A 22,788-nucleotide genomic window follows, 5' to 3' on the forward strand; every position below is an offset into this window, starting at 1 on the left:
TAAAATAATCAATTGATAATGGTAAGATGAACTTATAATACTTTAATTTCAATTAAATGTAATATATTAATATAAATTATTTATTATATATATATATAAAAATAAAATGAGCATGATAAATTAATCCTAATTAAACAAAAAATACATAAAAGAATTTCAAAAAAAACTTTCGATTTATATATTAAATAAATGAAGTGCCTGATTAAAGGGTTACCTTGATAGGGTAAATAAAGTAAATAAAATTACCTTCATTAAAATTACATAAGATAGAATTAAACTACCTCCTTTAGTATCAAAAACTAACGTGCATCATACACCTTAATGTAAAAAGTAAGCTAAACAAGCTAATGGGTTCATACCCCATTTATAGAGGTATCAATCCTCTCCTTTTTAATGACCAACAACTCTACAAAACTTCTCTTCCTATCAACATTAATGATAGGAACGATCCTGTCCATTTCATCAAATTCCTGATTTGGGGTTTGAATAGGACTTGAGATCAACTTACTTTCATTTATTCCGCTCCTAACAAGAAATAAAAATATAATAATAAATGAATCATCAATTAAATATTTTATTGTCCAAGCAATAGCATCGACAATATTATTATTTTCAATTTTGCTGATTCAAATAAAATATCCCATGGGATGGGAAACAGAATTTATCCCATCAATAATAATTAGATCTAGACTATTATTAAAGATTGGAGCTGCACCTTTCCATTTCTGATTTCCAGAAGTTATAGGAGCATCAAGATGAAATAATTGTTTAACATTAATAACATGACAAAAAATCGCCCCAATAATGGTCTTATCTTATTGTATTCAATTAAGAACTTTTATTTGAACAATTATTATCTTAAGAATTATTATTGGGGCAATAGGAGGTTTAAATCAAACATCCTTACGACAACTTTTAGCATATTCATCAATCAGACATCTAGGTTGAATAATTAGATCATTAACAGTCAGAGAAAACATCTGAGAACTATACTTCATTATTTACTCACTATTAAGATTAATTATAGTTTTATTATTTAAGCAAATAAATTTATTTTTCATAAATCAAATTTATTCAGCCAGAAATATAAAAACCGAAATTAAATTCATAATATTCTTATCTTTATTATCTTTAGGTGGACTACCACCATTCCTTGGATTCTTACCAAAATGAATTGTAATACAATCATTAATAGAAAACAATATAACAACTATTATAACTATTATAGTTGTATTAACTACAATTACACTCTACTACTATATACGTATTAGATTCTCAGCTCTAATTATATCATACACAGAAAATTCGTGATCTATAAAGATAAAGTCCCAAAAATCAAGAATCATTCTTCCTATAACAGTAATAATTTCAACAATAGGATTGATTTCAACATCAACCTTAATTTCATTATACTAAGGACTTAAGTTTATCAAACTAATAACCTTCAAAGTTATAATTAAAAGAATAATCTTTTAGGCCTTAGTAAAATTTTACACCTCTAGAATTGCAGTCTAGAATCATAATTGAATATAAGACCTAAATATGATAAGAGAGAAAACATCTCATAAGTAGATTTACAGTCTACCACCTAAAATTCAGCCATCTTACCGCAAAAATGATTATTCTCAACAAACCATAAGGACATTGGTACTTTATACTTCATATTTGGAGCATGAGCAGGAATAGTAGGAACATCAATAAGAATACTTATTCGTGCTGAACTTGGCCAACCTGGATCTCTAATTGGGGATGACCAGATTTATAATGTTATTATTACAGCTCACGCATTCGTAATAATTTTCTTTATAGTAATACCTATTATAATTGGTGGATTTGGTAATTGACTTGTTCCACTAATAATTGGTGCACCAGATATAGCATTTCCACGAATAAATAATATAAGTTTTTGATTACTACCACCTTCACTAACCCTTCTTCTTACATCTTCTATAGTAGATAATGGTGCTGGTACAGGATGAACAGTTTACCCTCCTCTAGCAGGAGCTATTGCACACGGGGGTGCATCTGTAGATCTAGCTATTTTTTCACTGCACTTAGCAGGTGTATCATCTATTCTTGGTGCAGTGAATTTCATTACAACAGCAATTAATATACGATCAGAAAGTATAACTTTAGATCAAACACCTTTATTTGTATGATCTGTAGCTATTACAGCATTACTTCTCCTTCTTTCACTTCCAGTTTTAGCAGGAGCTATTACTATATTATTAACAGATCGAAATTTAAATACATCATTCTTTGACCCTACAGGAGGGGGTGACCCAATTCTATATCAACATCTATGTTGATTCTTTGGACACCCAGAAGTTTATATTTTAATTCTACCGGGGTTCGGAATTATTTCACATATTGTATGTCAAGAAAGAGGAAAAATTGAATCATTTGGAACATTAGGTATAATTTATGCTATACTATCAATTGGACTAATAGGATTTATTGTATGAGCACATCATATATTTACAGTAGGAATGGATGTTGACACACGAGCATATTTTACATCAGCAACAATAATTATTGCTGTACCTACAGGAATTAAGGTATTTAGATGATTAGCTACATTATATGGAACTAAATTCAAGTTCAATCCACCATTATTATGAGCTCTAGGATTTATTTTCCTATTTACAATTGGTGGATTAACAGGATTAGTATTAGCAAATTCATCACTTGATATTGTATTACATGATACATATTATGTAGTAGCCCACTTTCATTATGTATTATCTATAGGAGCAGTATTTGCAATTATAGGAGGTGTCATTCAATGATATCCACTATTTACAGGATTAACTATAAATAATACATGATTAAAAATCCAATTTACAATTATATTCATTGGAGTAAATATAACATTCTTTCCTCAACACTTCCTAGCATTAGCAGGAATACCTCGACGATACTCTGACTACCCAGACGCATATACATCATGAAACGTAGTATCAAGAATTGGGTCTACAATTTCTATTGTAGGAATCATTATATTCATTGTAATTATATGAGAAAGAATGATTACAAACCGAGCAATTATATTTAGAGCTAACATAAGAAGATCAACAGAATGACTACAAAATAACCCTCCTGCAGAACATAGTTACTCAGAATTACCATTAATCTCTAGATTCTAATATGGCAGATTAGTGCAGTAGATTTAAGCTCTACAAATAAAGGTTTGACCTTTTATTAGAAAATATTTATTAATGGCAACATGATCAAATTTATCTCTTCAAGATGGAGCTTCACCATTAATGGAGCAATTATCATTCTTTCGTGATCATACTATGGTCGTATTATTATTAAGTACAGTAATTGTAGGTTATGCCCTAAGTTATATACTATTTATTGCCTATACTAACCGTAATATACTTCATGGACATTTAATTGAAACAATCTGAACAGCTTTACCAGCAATTACATTAATTTTTATTGCCCTTCCATCATTACGACTATTATATTTTCTTGATGATTCAGTAGATGCAATAATTACAATTAAAACTATTGGACGACAATGATATTGAAGATATGAATATTCAGACTTCATAGACGTAGAATTTGACACTTATATAACACCAGAACAAGACCTAGAAAATGATGGATTCCGACTACTAGATGTAGATAACCGAACAATCCTACCAATAAATACAGAAGTACGAGTATTAACAAGAGCATCAGATGTTCTACACTCATGAGCAGTTCCTGCATTAGGGGTTAAAATTGATGCAACGCCAGGTCGGTTAAATCAAGGAACATTCACAATAAATCGACCTGGATTATTCTTTGGACAATGCTCAGAAATCTGTGGAGCAAACCACAGATTTATACCAATTGTAATTGAAAGAACTTCAGTAAATTTATTTATTAAGTGATTATCTAAGATAATTTAAGGAGTTAGTTAAAATAAATAACATTAGAGTGTCAATCTAAAGTAACTAAAAAAAATTAGTACACCTTGAAATTCATCAGATGACTGAAAGTAAGTAATGGTCTCTTAAACCAAATAATAGTAAATTGACGACTACTTCTGATGGGGAAATTATATCCAAATCCCTCAAATATCCCCTCTTATATGATTCTCACTATTCATTATATTTTCAGCTACATTAATCTTGTTTAATCAAATAAACTTCTTCTCATTTAAACCTAACCTTATTAAAAGAGCAGAAAAAGGAACAATTGAAATAAAAAACTTAAATTGAAAATGATAACAAATCTATTCTCAACATTTGACCCATCAACTAACATCTTTAATTTATCATTAAATCGAACTAGAACATATCTAGGACTATTATTAATCCCATCACTATTTTGACTTACACCATCACGAATTAACATTATCTGAAATAAACTAAATTTAACCTTACATAATGAATTTAACACACTTCTTGGACCAAAATCATTTAATGGAACAACATTCATTTTCATCTCAATTTTTATTATAATATTATTTAACAATTTCATAGGATTATTCCCTTATATTTTTACTAGAACAAGACATTTAGCATTAACATTTGCAATTGCCATACCTATATGGCTAAGATTTATATTATTTGGATGAATTAACCATACTAATCATATATTTACACACCTTGTACCACAAGGTACACCGCCTGCATTAATATCATTTATAGTACTAATTGAAACAATTAGTAATGTTATTCGACCAGGTACATTAGCAGTACGGTTGGCAGCAAATATAATTGCAGGACACTTATTATTAACCTTATTAGGAAACACAGGACCATCTATAGCAATAAACTTAATCTCATTACTAATTATTGGACAAATACTTCTATTAATTCTAGAATCAGCAGTAGCAATAATTCAAGCCTATGTTTTCTCAATTCTAAGAACTCTATATTCTAGAGAAGTATATTAAACCTATGTCAACAACTCACTCAAACCACCCATTCCACTTAGTAGACTATAGACCTTGACCATTAACAGGAGCAATTGGAGCAATAGTCCTAGTATCAGGACTAGCAAAATGATTCCACCTATTTAATATTAACTTATTCATAATTGGATTTGGAATTACCCTACTAACTATAATTCAATGATGACGAGATGTAGTACGAGAAGGAACATATCAAGGATTACATACAGGATTTGTATCAATTGGATTACGATGAGGAATAATTTTATTTATTGCATCAGAGGTATTATTTTTCGTTTCTTTTTTTTGAGCATTCTTTAGAAGAAGATTAGCACCAACAATTGAACTAGGAATACTATGACCTCCAATAGGAATTCAACCCTTTAACCCTATACAAATTCCATTACTTAATACAGCTATTCTTTTAGCATCAGGAGTAACAGTAACATGAGCACATCATAGTTTAATGGAATCTAATCATACTCAAGCACTACAAGGATTATTCTTCGCAGTGTTATTAGGACTATACTTTACAATACTTCAAGCATATGAATATTGAGAAGCACCTTTTACCATTGCAGATGCAGTTTATGGATCAACATTCTTTGTTGCAACAGGATTCCATGGTTTACACGTAATTATTGGAACAATCTTTTTATCAACATGTCTACTTCGACACTCAATAAATCAATTTTCACCAAGACATCACTTTGGATTTGAAGCAGCAGCATGATACTGACACTTCGTAGACGTAGTATGATTATTCTTATATATCTCTATTTATTGATGAGGTAGATAATTGTTTTTCTAGTATAAATAGTACATTTGACTTCCAATCAGAAAGCTTGATATAAATCAAGAAAAACAATTCTAATTCTATCAACAAGAGTTTTCATTAGATTTATTATTCCAATAATTGTTATAATCCTGGCAACAACACTATCAAAAAAATTAATTAATGATCGAGAAAAAAGATCACCAGTTGAATGTGGGTTTGATCCAAAAAGATCAGCACGAATACCATTCTCAATACGATTCTTCCTAATTGCAGTAATCTTTTTAATTTTTGATGTAGAAATTGCACTAATTCTACCAATTGTAATTATTTTTAAAACTTCAGACATTATAATCTGAACAGTATCAACAATATTTTTTATTCTAGTTCTATTAGGAGGACTATACCATGAATGAAACCAAGGAGCATTACAATGAGCAGAATAAAGGGTTGTAGTTAAATATAACATTTGGGTTGCATTCAAAAAGTATTGATATTATCAATCAACCTTAAATAGAATAAGAAGCGAAATATTGCAGTCAGTTTCGACCTGGAAGATTGGTATGTACTACCCTTATTCTTATTAATTGAAGCCAAAAAGAGGCGTATTACTGTTAATAATATAATTGAACTATAATAGTTCCAATTAAGGAAATGTAAAGCCAATATGAAAGCTGCTAACTTTTTATATTAGCGGTTAAACTCCGTTAACATTTCTAGAATTTATATAGTTTAAATAAAACATTACATTTTCACTGTAAAAATAATATATCTATATTTATAAATACTTAAAAGTAAAAATACTTCCTTAACATCTTCAGTGTCACGCTCTAATTATAAGCTATTTAAGTAAACGAAAAACAATATTACCAAAATAAATATTCAAAAAATAAAAGTTAAAAGATAAATCTTGAAATTAGAATCATATCAACCTTGAATATAACCAATTAAAAAAATATATAATCTATATAAACCTTGACCACCAAGTAATTCACCTCAACCATAATCAAATGACTTAGATGAATAATAACCTATTTTTAAAGGAATATATCTAATAAACTTAGTTGAAAGAAAAGGTATAAATCATATAGAACCAGCAAATCTAACAAAAGAAAGTATACTTAAAGAAAATAAATTATGAGAAAAATCAAAATTAGAAATAAGATAACCTAAATAAGCACCTAAAATAACAACTGTAATAGTTAAAAACTTTAAATAATAAGGTAAAGCAATCACATGAGGAATAGGAAAAATTAATCAAGATAAAAGACTACCACCAAAAACAGCAACAAACAATAGACCAATTATTCCAAATGAAATATAATAACCCTTATCATCAAAAGAAAATCTAGAATAAAAATTATTATCACCAGATATTGAATAATAAAACAAACGAAAAGAATAAGAAGCAGTTAAACCAGTAGAAAAAAAATAAAGAAAAAAATTAAACAATTAATTCATCTTAAACAAACCATCTCAAGAATTAAATCCTTTGAATAAAATCCCGCTAAAAAAGGTATTCCACACAAAGATAAACTAGAAACATTAAAACAAACTGAAGTTAAAGGTATGAAATTAACAATTGATCCTATAAAACGAATATCCTGAGAATCCTTCAAATTATGAATTATTGAACCTGCACATATAAATAATAATGCCTTAAATAAAGCATGAGCCAATAAATGAAAAAATGCAAGCATTGGATAACCTATAGCCAAAATTCTTATTATTAAACCAAGTTGTCTTAGAGTAGAAAGAGCAATAATCTTCTTTAAATCAAACTCAAAATTAGCGCCCAATCCAGCAATAAATATAGTTATACAACCAATTAAAAGTAAAAATCAACCACAATTATAAGTATCCAATATTGGTCTAAAACGAATTAATAAATAAACACCAGCAGTAACAAGAGTAGAAGAATGAACTAAAGCAGAAACAGGAGTAGGAGCTGCTATAGCAGCAGGAAGTCATGAAGAGAAAGGAATCTGAGCTCTCTTAGTTATAGCTGCTAAAACAATTAATATAGTAATGAGCTTTATTTCAAAAGAATTAGAAATAAAATCATAATAATAAATATAATTTCAACCACCAAAATTTAACATTCATGCAATAGAAATTAAAATAGCAACATCACCAATACGATTAGAAAGTGCAGTTAATATACCAGCACTATAAGATTTTACATTTTGATAATAAATAACTAAACAATAAGAAACTAAACCTAAACCATCTCAACCTAATAAAATTCTAATTAAATTAGGACTAATAATTAAAAAACCTATAGAAAGAATAAATATTAAAACAATAATAATAAAACGATTTATATTCTTTTCACCAGATATATAATCCTCTCTATAATAAATAACCAAAGAAGAAATATATATAACAAAAGATATAAAAATAAGAGATATTCAATCCAAAATTAAAGTTATAACAACTATAGAACCATTTAAATTGAAAAGCTCTCACTCAACAAAAACTCTATAATCAAGTATTAAATAATAAATACCTAACATAAAAATTATAGTTCTCGAAATAAACAAAGAAAAAAAACTCAAAGAACAAATAGAAAATAAATTCACGGCCTAAGATGAAAAACTTCATATCATTGATTCCACAAAACAATATTTTTAATTAAAATACTTAAGCAAATTAAACAAAGAAATATTCATCCTTTAAACAGAGAATATTTAAAGGCAATCAATGTAAAAGTAAAAGATGATATTCACGAAAATAACCAAGAGAACAAGTATAAACACCAGAATAATAATTCCCATGCTGAGAATAAGAATATATATACAAAGTATAAACAGCTCTAAAAAAAGATAAAAAAATCAAAGCAAAGAATCTAAAAGAAGATCAAGATATAATTCTAATTAATAATCTAATTTCTCCTACCAAATTTAAAGAAGGAGGAGCAGCCATATTTGATGATCTTAAAAGAAATCATCATAAAGCCATTCTTGGCATCAAATTAATTATACCCTTGTTAATTAATAATCTTCGTCTACCTAAACGTTCATAAATAATATTAGATAAACAAAATAAACCAGAAGAACATAAACCATGACCAACCATTAGAGAAAGAGAACCTACACAACCTCATCAATTCATAGTCATCAATCCACCAATAACCATTCTTTTATGAGCAACAGAAGAATATGCAATTAAAGACTTTAAATCAACCTGACGAAAACAAATAAATCTTACAATAACACCCCCAGATAAACCTAAAGACAATCAAAAATAATTAAACTTTAAACCCAAATAAGAAATAACCTTTATAACACGAAAAATACCATAACCACCTAACTTTAATAAAACACCAGCAAGAATTATTCTACCTGAAATAGGGGCCTCTACATGAGCCTTAGGAAGTCATAAATGAACCAAAAACATAGGTATCTCAACTAAAAAAGCCAAAATTATAAATACATAAAACATAAAATAATAAGAACCAAAATCAACCAATAAAGGAAAATATAAAGTATTAGAAAAATCATAAACCTTAAATGAAACTAATAATAAAGGTAATCTAGCAACCAAAGTATAAAAAATTAAATAAACACCAGCCTGCAAACGCTCAGGTTGATAACCCCAACCCAAAATTAAAAGTAAAGTAGGAACTAATCTAGCCTCAAAAAAAATATAAAAAGAAAGAAGACTTAATCTAGCAAATGAACAATAAAGCATAATTATTAAAATCAAAACCAAAAAAACAAAAAAATTAGAATGATATGAACTTAAATAAACTGAACCTCTAGCAGTGATTATTAAAGAACAAATCCAAAAACTAAGTAAAATTAAACTAAAAGAAAAATAATCAATACCAAAATAATATCTAATTATATTCAAATCAGCATATGAATAAACACAAATTATAAAAACAAAACCCGACAGAAACATTAAAGAATGAACCAACCATCAACAATTATTTAATAAACAAAGAGGGATCAAAAAAATAGTTATAAATAAATACTTTAACATAAAGATAAACCAAAAGAATTAAAAAAATCATTACCATGAGAACGAATTATTGAAACTAAAATAGAAAGACCTAAAGCACCCTCACAAACAGAAAAAACTAAAAAAAAACAGGAAAAAAATAATCATAATCAAACTCAATAAGAAAAACAATAACTAACATAAATAAAGAAAGAACAATATATTCTAATCTCAAAAGAACCATTATTAAATGTTTACGTTTAGAAGTTAAAACATAAACACCAACAAAATAAATCAATAAAGAAGTAAAAATAGAGAATATAAACATTAGTTTTAATAGTTTAAAAAAAAACGCCGCTCTTGTAAACCGGAAATAAGTCCAGCCCCCACTTTTAAAACTTCAGAGGTGGAAAAGCTTCCATCATCGGTCCCCAAAACCGGTATTTTAAATAAGTTAACCCCTGAAATGATCAAAATAATAATTATATCATTATCAAATGTAATAATTATTAATTTTATTAAATTAAGACACCCAATATCAATAATGCTTTTTATTATCCTTCAAACCTTCCTAGTTGGATTAATAACAGGAACAATAATAGAAAGATATTGATTATCATATATTTTATTTTTAACATTTCTTGGTGGTATACTAGTATTATTTATTTACATTACAAGAATTGCATAAAACGAAATATTTCAGCCTAAATCAATCACTATAATTATTACATTAATAATGTGAGTATTTATCATATTAATATTAATTATTCTAGATATATCTATATTTATAGACTTTTTCAAAAACACCGAAACTATAAATATTGATAATTCAATCAATTATCAAGAAATAACAATATCTTTAGAAAAATTATATAATAGACCAACATTCATTATTACAATAATAATAATAATTTATTTATTTTTAGCACTACTAGCAGTTGTTAAAATCACCAATATTAATCAGGGACCTATTCGTAAAATAAGATTATTACTAATGAATAAACCCTTATGATTAAGACATCCTTTAATTAAAATTATTAATAACTCTTTAATTGACTTACCTGCCCCAACAAATATTTCATTTTGATGAAATTTTGGATCCCTATTAGGGTTATGTTTGGTAATTCAAATCGTAACTGGACTATTTTTAGCTATACATTATACATCAAATATTGAAATAGCATTCAGTAGTGTAGTACACATCTGCCGAGACGTAAATAATGGTTGAATTATCCGAACCTTACACGCAAATGGAGCATCTATATTTTTTATTTGTATTTACTTACATGTAGGACGGGGAATTTACTATGGATCTTATATATATATATACATACCTGAATAATTGGTACAGTGATTTTATTTTTAGTTATAGCAACTGCATTTATAGGATATGTCTTACCCTGAGGCCAAATATCTTTTTGAGGTGCAACAGTAATTACTAATTTATTATCAGCAATCCCATACTTAGGAACAGATTTAGTCCAATGAGTATGAGGAGGATTCGCTGTTGATAATGCAACATTAAATCGATTCTTCACATTCCATTTTGTATTACCATTTATTATTGCTGCTATAGCAGCAATTCATTTATTTTTTCTTCACCAAACAGGATCTAATAATCCTCTTGGACTAAATGGAGATATTGAAAAAATTCCATTCCATCCATACTTTACGTTTAAGGATTCTATTACATTTGTAATAATAACATCATTATTAATTATACTATGTTTAATTAATCCTTACCTATTAGGAGATCCAGATAACTTTGTACCTGCCAACCCATTAGTAACACCAGTTCACATTCAACCAGAATGATATTTCCTATTTGCATATGCAATTCTACGATCTATCCCTAATAAGTTAGGAGGTGTTATTGCATTATTTTTATCAATTAGAATCTTAATAATTTTACCATTTTATAATAAAACACCATTCCGAGGCATTCAATTTTACCCTATTAATCAAATTTTATTCTGAATTATAGTAGTTGTTGTATGCTTACTAACGTGAATTGGTAAACGACCTGTTGAAGAACCTTATATTATAACAGGTCAAATCTTAACAATTATTTACTTCACATATTTCTTAATTAATGTCCATGTCGCAAACGCATGAGATAAATTAATTAAGGAATAAAGTTAATTAGCTTAGGAAAAGCATATGTTTTGAAAACATAAAATTAGAAGTTTAACTCTTCTATTAACTTTTCTCAAAAAATTTCACTAAACAAATGAGATAAATAAAATCTTTAAACCAACAAAGAAAATAAAAAAATTCAAAGATAAAGGTAAAAAACTTTTTCAAGCTAAGTACATTAATTTATCATAACGGAACCGTGGTAATGTTCCACGAACCCAAATAAAACCAAAAGATATAATAGCAAGCTTAATAAAAAATATAAAAGAATAAAAATCACCGCCCAAAAAAATTAAAGCCAATAACATTCTTATGAAGACAATTCTAGTATATTCAGCTAAAAAAATTAAAGTAAAACCACCCGCACCATACTCAATATTAAATCCTGAAACTAACTCAGATTCCCTTTCAGCAAAATCAAAAGGAGTACGATTAGTTTCAGCTAAGCAAGAAGCAAAACAAGCTAAAGCTAAAGGAAAAGAAATAATAATAAATCAACAATAAAGCTGATAGTTTATAAAATCAAACATATTAAAACTACCAATTAAAATAATTAAAGACAATAAAATTAAAGCTAAACTAACTTCATAAGAAATTGTTTGAGCAACAGAACGAAGAGAACCTAATAATGAATAATTTGAATTAGAAGAACAACCAGCAATTATAACAGTATAAACACCTAATCTAGTACAACATAAAAAAAAATCCATATGAAAAAGAACACATATAAGTTAAATAAGGAAAAATTACTCAAACGGCTAAAGAAATCATTAAATTAAAAACAGGGGAAAAATAATAAAGTAGGTAATTAGATATAATAGGAATTGGCTGCTCCTTACAAATTAACTTAATAGCATCTCTAAATGGCTGAGGAATTCCAACAAAACCTACCTTATTTGGACCCTTTCGAATCTGAATATAACCTAAAACCTTACGCTCTAATAAAGTTAAAAAGGCAACACTAATTAAAACACAAATAACCAGTAAAAGAAAATTCAAAATAAATATAAATAAATCATAAAGTATCAATACTATTTGTAGAAAAAATCTACATAAATGAATTCTAAATTCAACACATTAATCTGTCAAAATAGTAAATAAATTAATATTAATCAATATAACAAAAAATATTTTAACCATATGGTCCTTTCGTACTAATATGGATTAACAATCTTAGGATAGAAACCGACCTGGCTCACGACGGTCTGAACTCAGATCATGTAAGAATTTAAAGGTCGAACAGACCTAATCATTGGGCTCCTGCACCCAAAATTTTTCTTAATCCAACATCGAGGTCGCAATCTGCTTTGTCGATATGAGCTCTCAAAAACAATTACGCTGTTATCCCTAAGGTAACTTAATCTTATGATCATAAATTATGGATCAAAATAACAAACATAAATAAATGATATAATAATGAAGAGTTTATCTATTCTTCATGTCACCCCAACAAAACATCATCATTAAATATAGAAAGACAAACAAAAAACTATATAAAAGTAAAATGTCAAGCTCTATAGGGTCTTCTCGTCCTAAAGAAGAATTTAAGCCTTTTGACTCAAAAGTTAAATTCAAAAATTTATTAAGAGACAGTTGATTTCTCGTCAAGCCATTCATTCCAGCCACTAATTAAGAGACTAATGATTATGCTACCTTTGCACGGTCAAAATACCGCGGCTCTTTAAAAATACGCTCAGTGAGCAGGCCAGACCTCAAAATATAAACAAGAGGACATGTTTTTGATAAACAGGCGGAAATCAATTTTGCCTAGTTCCTTATAATAAGTTCACAAGGTAAAAATTTCATACAAATAAATATACTAATTCTATCATTATTACAAAAATTTTAAAATTAAATTAATAATCTTAATAAAAAACCTAAAATATTTATAAAATCAAAATAAAAAATAATGAACTAAAACGTAATCTTAAAGATAGCTGGTTTAAAGCTTACTATTATATTTCTATAAAATAAATTATAGGTTATTAACTTCAAAGCTTATCCCTTAAAGAATAAATAAGTTAATATTTTTACTTAAAAAATTAAATAAAAACAAATAACTTTAAAAAATTAAATTTTTTCTTAAGAAACTAGATATCTTGGGAAACGATTAACATCTCATTTCTATAAATAATTTAATAATAATTATGATACATTAACTATAAATTATTTATAAATCAACCCAAATCGAGACAAGTAAAATAAATACTAAAATTTTGATAAACCCTGATACAAAAGGTACAATAAATAAAATCTACTTAAAAAAATTTAAAATAATATTTCATAAAACACTCACATTACCAATAAACTATAATTTAAAAAATCAATTCTATAAAATATACTAAGACAAAAATACAATAAAATTATTTATATTAAATAATTAAATAAACAAAAAATAAATATAATAAAATAAATAATCAAGATATCCTGATTTGCACAGAAAAATTTTCAGTGTAAAAGAAACACTTTACTAATAAGTTATATCTTGAAACTCTTCCTAGATACACTTTCCAGTACATCTACTATGTTACGACTTATCTCATCTAAATTGAAGCTACTTTAAAATAAAATAGAATAATCAATAATGAGAGCGACGGGCGATGTGTACACATCTCAGAGGCAATATCAGTTAAATTAAATAAATTAAATTACTATCAAATCCACCTTCATTAACAGTATTTCACTATCAAATCCGTTATAAACAAAAATCTATTGTAACCCACCTCCTCTTAACTATAAGCTGCACCTTGACCTGAAATATTTTATAATTATAAATCTTGAGAATTATAACTCTAAAAATATTCTCTGATAACGGAGATATACAAACAAATAAATTAAGTAGAGTAAATCGTGTATTATCAGTCATGGGGTAGGTTCCTCTGAATGGAATGAGATACCGCCAAATTCTTTGGGTTTAAAGACCTTAACTAATAGTACCCTGGTAAATATAATTAACATTTATAATAATAGGGTATCTAATCCTAGTTTATTATTTAAATTTCACAGATTCATAAAAAGGGCCACAAATAAATTTTAACATTTCACCTTACAAATTTATATTTCAACCCTAATAATATAAACAACTGTTTTAACCAATAATATTCACTTGTATCAATCGTATAACCGCGGCTGCTGGCACGAATTATGCCGATACTAAATCAATTGCTAAATCCAAAATCACTTGATAATTAAATCAAATTACTGCAAAAAGAACATTTAGTCTAACAAAACTTACATATAATACAAAGAAAAAGTGAATAAACAAGCAAGAATAAAACTTTTAAAAATAAAAAATAAGAAAATTTTAAATCTATTAATTCAGGAAAAAATAAAAGATTCAAATATTTAAAGAAAAAAAAGAAAAAAACCACAAACATTAACAAAAAAAAAGAAACGCCCCTATGTATGACCACAACAACTTCTCTATTATATATAATTAAAGATTAATATGGAACATGTATAGCAATAAATGTATTATATTGTTTCTTATTTAATCTTTCTTTTCACTAAAAAATAAAGAAAGATTAAATAATATAATAAATATATTTTATACAATTATGTAATTTAATATAATATGTTATTAATATGAATTCTTTTTTTTATATTAAGTTAACTTTCATATATATTAGTTAAATAATATAATTTTAGATTAAATTAAGACACCCAATATCAATAATGCTTTTTATTATGCTTCAAACCTTCCTAGTTGGATTAATAACAGGAACAATAATAGAAAGATATTGATTATCATATATTTTATTTTTAACATTTCTTGGTGGTATACTAGTATTATTTATTTACATTACAAGAATTGCATCAAACGAAATATTTCAGCCTAAATCAAACACTATAATTATTACATTAATAATGTGAGTATTTATCATATTAATATTAATTATTCTAGATATATCTATATTTATAGACTTTTTCAAAAACACCGAAACTATAAATATTGATAATTCAATCAATTATCAAGAAATAACAATATCTTTAGAAAAATTATATAATAGACCAACATTCATTATTACAATAATAATAATAATTCATTTATTTTTAGCACTACTAGCAGTTGTTAAAATCACCAATATTAATCAGGGACCTATTCGTAAAATAAGATAATTACTAATGAATAAACCCTTACAATTAAGACATCCTTTAATTAAAATTATTAATAACTCTTTAATTGACTTACCTGCCCCAACAAATATTTCATTTTGATGAAATTTTTGATCCCTATTAGGGTTATGTTTGGTAATTCAAATCGTAACTGGACTATTTTTAGCTATACATTATACATCAAATATTGAAATAGCATTCAGTAGTGTAGTACACATCTGCCGAGACGTAAATAATGGTTGAATTATCCGAACCTTACACGCAAATGGAGCATCTATATTTTTTATTTGTATTTACTTACATGTAGGACGGGGAATTTACTATGGATCTTATATATATATATACATACCTGAATAATTGGTACAGTGATTTTATTTTTAGTTATAGCAACTGCATTTATAGGATATGTCTTACCCTGAGGCCAAATATCTTTTTGAGGTGCAACAGTAATTACTAATTTATTATCAGCAATCCCATACTTAGGAACAGATTTAGTCCAATGAGTATGAGGAGGATTCGCTGTTGATAATGCAACATTAAATCGATTCTTCACATTCCACTTTGTATTACCATTTATTATTGCTGCTATAGCAGCAATTCATTTATTTTTTTTTCACCAAACAGGATCTAATAATCCTCTTGGACTAAATGGAGATATTGAAAAAATTCCATTCCATCCATACTTTACCTTTAAGGATTCTATTACATTTGTAATAATAACATCATTATTAATTATACTATGTTTAATTAATCCTTACCTATTAGGAGATCCAGATAACTTTGTACCTGCCAACCCATTAGTAACACCAGTTCACATTCAACCAGAATGATATTTCCTATTTGCATATGCAATTCTACGATCTATCCCTAATAAGTTACGAGGTGTTATTGCATTATTTTTATCAATTAGAATCTTAATAATTTTACCATTTTATAATAAAACACCATTCCGAGGCATTCAATTTTACCCTATTAATCAAATTTTATTCTGAATTATAGTAGTTGTTGTATGCTTACTAACGTGAATTGGTAAACGACCTGTTGAAGAACCTTATATTATAACAGGTCAAATCTTAACAATTATTTACTTCACATATTTCTTAATTAATGTCCATGTCGCAAACGCATGAGATAAATTAATTAAGGAATAAAGTTAATTAAATTAGGAAAAGCATATGTTTTGAAAACATAAAATTAGAAGTTTTACTCTTCTATTAACTTTTCTCAAAAAATTTCACTAAACAAATGAGATAAATAAAATCTTTAAACCAACAAAGAAAATAAAAAAATTCAAAGATAAAGGTAAAAAGCTTTTTCAAGCTAAGTACATTAATTTATCATAACGGAACCGTGGTAATGTTCCACGAACCCAAATAAAACCAAAAGATATAATAGCAAGCTTAATAAAAAATATAAAAGAATAAAAATCACCGCCCAAAAAAATTAAAGCCAATAACATTCTTATGAAGACAATTCTAGTATATTCAGCTAAAAAAATTAAAGTAAAACCACCCGCACCATACTCAATATTAAATCCTGAAACTAACTCAGATTCCCTTTCAGCAAAATCAAAAGGAGTACGATTAGTTTCAGCTAAGCAAGAAGCAAAACAAGCTAAAGCTAAAGGAAAAGAATTAATAATAAATCAACAATAAAGCTGATAGTTTATAAAATCAAACATATTAAAACTACCAATTAAAATAATTAAAGACAATAAAATTAAAGCTAAACTAACTTCATAAGAAATTGTTTGAGCAACAGAACGAAGAGAACCTAATAATGAATAATTTGAATTAGGAGATCAACCAGCAATTATAACAGTATAAACACCTAATCTAGTACAACATAAAAAAAATAAAAATCCATAAGAAAAAGAACACATATAAGTTAAATAAGGAAAAATTACTCAAACGGCTAAAGAAATCATTAAATTAAAAACAGGGGAAAAATAATAAAGTAGGTAATTAGATATAATAGGAATTGGCTGCTCCTTACAAATTAACTTAATAGCATCTCTAAATGGCTGAGGAATTCCAACAAAACCTACCTTATTTGGACCCTTTCGAATCTGAATATAACCTAAAACCTTACGCTCTAATAAAGTTAAAAAGGCAACACTAATTAAAACACAAATAACCAATAAAAGAAAATTCAAAATAAATATAAATAAATCATAAAGTATCAATACTATTTGTAGAAAAAATCTACTTAAATGAATTCTAAATTCAACACATTAAGCTGTCAAAATAGTAAATAAATTAATATTAATCAATATAACAAAAAATATTTTAACCATATGGTCCTTTCGTACTAATATGGATTAACAATCTTAGGATAGAAACCGACCTGGCTCACGACGGTCTGAACTCAGATCATGTAAGAATTTAAAGGTCGAACAGACATAATCATTGGGCTCCTGCACCCAAAGTTTTTCTTAATCCAACATCGAGGTCGCAATCTGCTTTGTCGATATGAGCTCTCAAAAACAATTACGCTGTTATCCCTAAGGTAACTTAATCTTATGATCATAAATTATGGATCAAAATAACAAACATAAATAAATGATATAATAATGAAGAGTTTATCTATTCTTCATGTCACCCCAACAAAACATCATCATTAAATATAGAAAGACAAACAAAAAACTATATAAAAGTAAAATGTCAAGCTCTATAGGGTCTTCTCGTCCTAAAGAAGAATTTAAGCCTTTTGACTCAAAAGTTAAATTCAAAAATTTATTAAGAGACAGTTGATTTCTCGTCAAGCCATTCATTCCAGCCACTAATTAAGAGACTAATGATTATGCTACCTTTGCACGGTCAAAATACCGCGGCTCTTTAAAAATACGCTCAGTGAGCAGGCCAGACCTCAAAATATAAACAAGAGGACATGTTTTTGATAAACAGGCGGAAATCAATTTTGCCTAGTTCCTTATAATAAGTTCACAAGGTAAAAATTTCATACAATTAAATATACTAATTCTATCATTATTACAAAAATTTTAAAATTAAATTAATAATCTTAATAAAAAACCTAAAATATTTATAAAATCAAAATAAAAAATAATGAACTAAAACGTAATCTTAAAGATAGCTGGTTTAAAGCTTACTATTATATTTCTATAAAATAAATTATAGGTTATTAACTTCAAAGCTTATCCCTTAAAGAATAAATAAGTTAATATTTTTACTTAAAAAATTAAATAAAAACAAATAACTTTAAAAAATTAAATTTTTTCTTAAGAAACTAGATATCTTGGGAAACGATTAACATCTCATTTCTATAAATAATTTAATAATAATTATGATACATTAACTATAAATTATTTATAAATCAACCCAAATCGAGACAAGTAAAATAAATACTAAAATTTTGATAAACCCTGATACAAAAGGTACAATAAATAAAATCTACTTAAAAAAATTTAAAATAATATTTCATAAAACACTCACATTACCAATAAACTATAATTTAAAAAATCAATTCTATAAAATATACTAAGACAAAAATACAATAAAATTATTTATAATAAATAATTAAATAAACAAAAAATAAATATAATAAAATAAATAATCAAGATATCCTGATTTGCACAGAAAAATTTTCAGTGTAAAAGAAACACTTTACTAATAAGTAATATCTTGAAACTCTCCCTAGATACACTTTCCAGTACATCTACTATGTTACGACTTATCTCATCTAAATTGAAGCTACTTTAAAATAAAATAGAATAATCAATAATGAGAGCGACGGGCGATGTGTACACATCTCAGAGCCAATATCAGTTAAATTAAATAAATTAAATTACTATCAAATCCACCTTCATTAACAGTATTTCACTATCAAATCCGTTATAAACAAAAATCTATTGTAACCCACCTCCTCTTAACTATAAGCTGCACCTTGACCTGAAATATTTTATAATTATAAATCTTGAGAATTATAACTCTAAAAATATTCTCTGATAACGGAGATATACAAACAAATAAATTAAGTAGAGTAAATCGTGTATTATCAATCATGGGGTAGGTTCCTCTGAATGGAATGAGATACCGCCAAATTCTTTGGGTTTAAAGACCTTAACTAATAGTACCCTGGTAAATATAATTAACATTTAAAATAATAGGGTATCTAATCCTAGTTTATTATTTAAATTTCACAGATTCATAAAAAGGGCCACAAATAAATTTTAACATTTCACCTTACAAATTTATATTTCAACCCTAATAATATAAACAACTGTTTTAACCAATAATATTCACTTGTATCAATCGTATAACCGCGGCTGCTGGCACGAATTATGCCGATACTAAATCAATTGCTAAATCCAAAATCACTTGATAATTAAATCAAATTACTGCAAAAAGAACATTTAGTCTAACAAAACTTACATACAATACAAAGAAAAAGTGAATAAACAAGCAAGAATAAAACTTTTAAAAATAAAAAATAAGAAAATTTTAAATCTATTAATTCAGGAAAAAATAAAAGATTCAAATATTTAAAGAAAAAAAAGAAAAAAACCACAAACATTAACAAAAAAAAAAAGAAACGCCCCTATGTATGACCACAACAACTTCTCTATTATATATAATTAAAGATTAATATGGAACATGTATAGCAATAAATGTATTATATTGTTTCTTATTTAATCTTTCTTTTCACTAAAAAATAAAGAAAGATTAAATAATATAATAAATATATTTTATACAATTATGTAATTTAATATAATATGTTATTAATATGAATTCTTTTTTTTATATTAAGTTAACTTTCATATATATTAGTTAAATAATATAATTATAGATTAAATTAAGACACCCAATATCAATAATGCTTTTTATTATGCGTCAAACCTTCCTAGTTGGATTAATAACAGGAACAATAATAGAAAGATATTGATTATCATATATTTTATTTTTTACATTTCTTGGTGGTATACTAGTATTATTTATTTACATTACAAGAATTGCATCAAACGAAATATTTCAGCCTAAATCAATCACTATAATTATTACATTAATAATGTGAGTATTTATCATATTAATATTAATTATTCTAGATATATCTATATTTATAGACTTTTTCAAAAACACCGAAACTATAAATATTGATAATTAAATCAATTATCAAGAAATAACAATATCTTTAGAAAAATTATATAATAGACCAACATTCATTATTACAATAATAATAATAATTCATTTATTTTTAGCACTACTAGCAGTTGTTAAAATCACCAATATTAATCAGGGACCTATTCGTAAAATAAGATAATTACTAATGAATAAACCCTTACAATTAAGACATCCTTTAATTAAAATTATTAATAACTCTTTAATTGACTTACCTGCCCCAACAAATATTTCATTTTGATGAAATTTTTGATCCCTATTAGGGTTATGTTTGGTAATTCAAATCGTAACTGGACTATTTTTAGCTATACATTATACATCAAATATTGAAATAGCATTCAGTAGTGTAGTACACATCTGCCGAGACGTAAATAATGGTTGAATTATCCGAACCTTACACGCAAATGGAGCATCTATATTTTTTATTTGTATTTACTTACATGTAGGACGGGGAATTTACTATGGATCTTATATATATATATACATACCTGAATAATTGGTACAGTGATTTTATTTTTAGTTATAGCAACTGCATTTATAGGATATGTCTTACCCTGAGGCCAAATATCTTTTTGAGGTGCAACAGTAATTACTAATTTTTTATCAGCAATCCCATACTTAGGAACAGATTTAGTCCAATGAGTATGAGGAGGATTCGCTGTTGATAATGCAACATTAAATCGATTCTTCACATTCCATTTTGTATTACCATTTATTATTGCTGCTATAGCAGCAATTCATTTATTTTTTCTTCACCAAACAGGATCTAATAATCCTCTTGGACTAAATGGAGATATTGAAAAAATTCCATTCCATCCATACTTTACCTTTAAGGATTCTATTACATTTGTAATAATAACATCGTTATTAATTATACTATGTTTAATTAATCCTTACCTATTAGGAGATCCAGATAACTTTGTACCTGCCAACCCATTAGTAACACCAGTTCACATTCAACCAGAATGATATTTCCTATTTGCATATGCAATTCTACGATCTATCCCTAATAAGTTACGAGGTGTTATTGCATTATTTTTATCAATTAGAATCTTAATAATTTTACCATTTTATAATAAAACACCATTCCGAGGCATTCAATTTTACCCTATTAATCAAATTTTATTCTGAATTATAGTAGTTGTTGTATGCTTACTAACGTGAATTGGTAAACGACCTGTTGAAGAACCTTATATTATAACAGGTCAAATCTTAACAATTATTTACTTCACATATTTCTTAATTAATGTCCATGTCGCAAACGCATGAGATAAATTAATTAAGGAATAAAGTTAATTAAATTAGGAAAAGCATATGTTTTGAAAACATAAAATTAGAAGTTTTACTCTTCTATTAACTTTTCTCAAAAAATTTCACTAAACAAATGAGATAAATAAAATCTTTAAACCAAGAAAGAAAATAAAAAAATTCAAAGATAAAGGTAAAAAACTTTTTCAAGCTAAGTACATTAATTTATCATAACGGAACCGTGGTAATGTTCCACGAACCCAAATAAAACCAAAAGATATAATAGCAAGCTTAATAAAAAATATAAAAGAATAAAAATCACCGCCCAAAAAAATTAAAGCCAATAACATTCTTATGAAGACAATTCTAGTATATTCAGCTAAAAAAATTAAAGTAAAACCACCCGCACCATACTCAATATTAAATCCTGAAACTAACTCAGATTCCCTTTCAGCAAAATCAAAAGGAGTACGATTAGTTTCAGCTAAGCAAGAAGCAAAACAAGCTAAAGCTAAAGGAAAAGAATTAATAATAAATCAACA

The 22,788-nt window shown here is 26.6% G+C and overlaps 1 pseudogene; it reads right to left on the reverse strand.

Moving 5' to 3' along the window:
* Nucleotides 1–6,539: 6,539 nt before the first annotated feature.
* Nucleotides 6,540–8,236, reverse strand: LOC126301271 (NADH-ubiquinone oxidoreductase chain 5-like; annotated as a pseudogene).
* Between the last annotated feature and the right edge of the window lie 14,552 nt (nucleotides 8,237–22,788).

This window comes from Schistocerca gregaria, unplaced genomic scaffold (genome assembly GCF_023897955.1).
Source record: "Schistocerca gregaria isolate iqSchGreg1 unplaced genomic scaffold, iqSchGreg1.2 ptg000066l, whole genome shotgun sequence".
Lineage (NCBI taxonomy): Eukaryota > Metazoa > Arthropoda > Insecta > Orthoptera > Acrididae > Schistocerca > Schistocerca gregaria.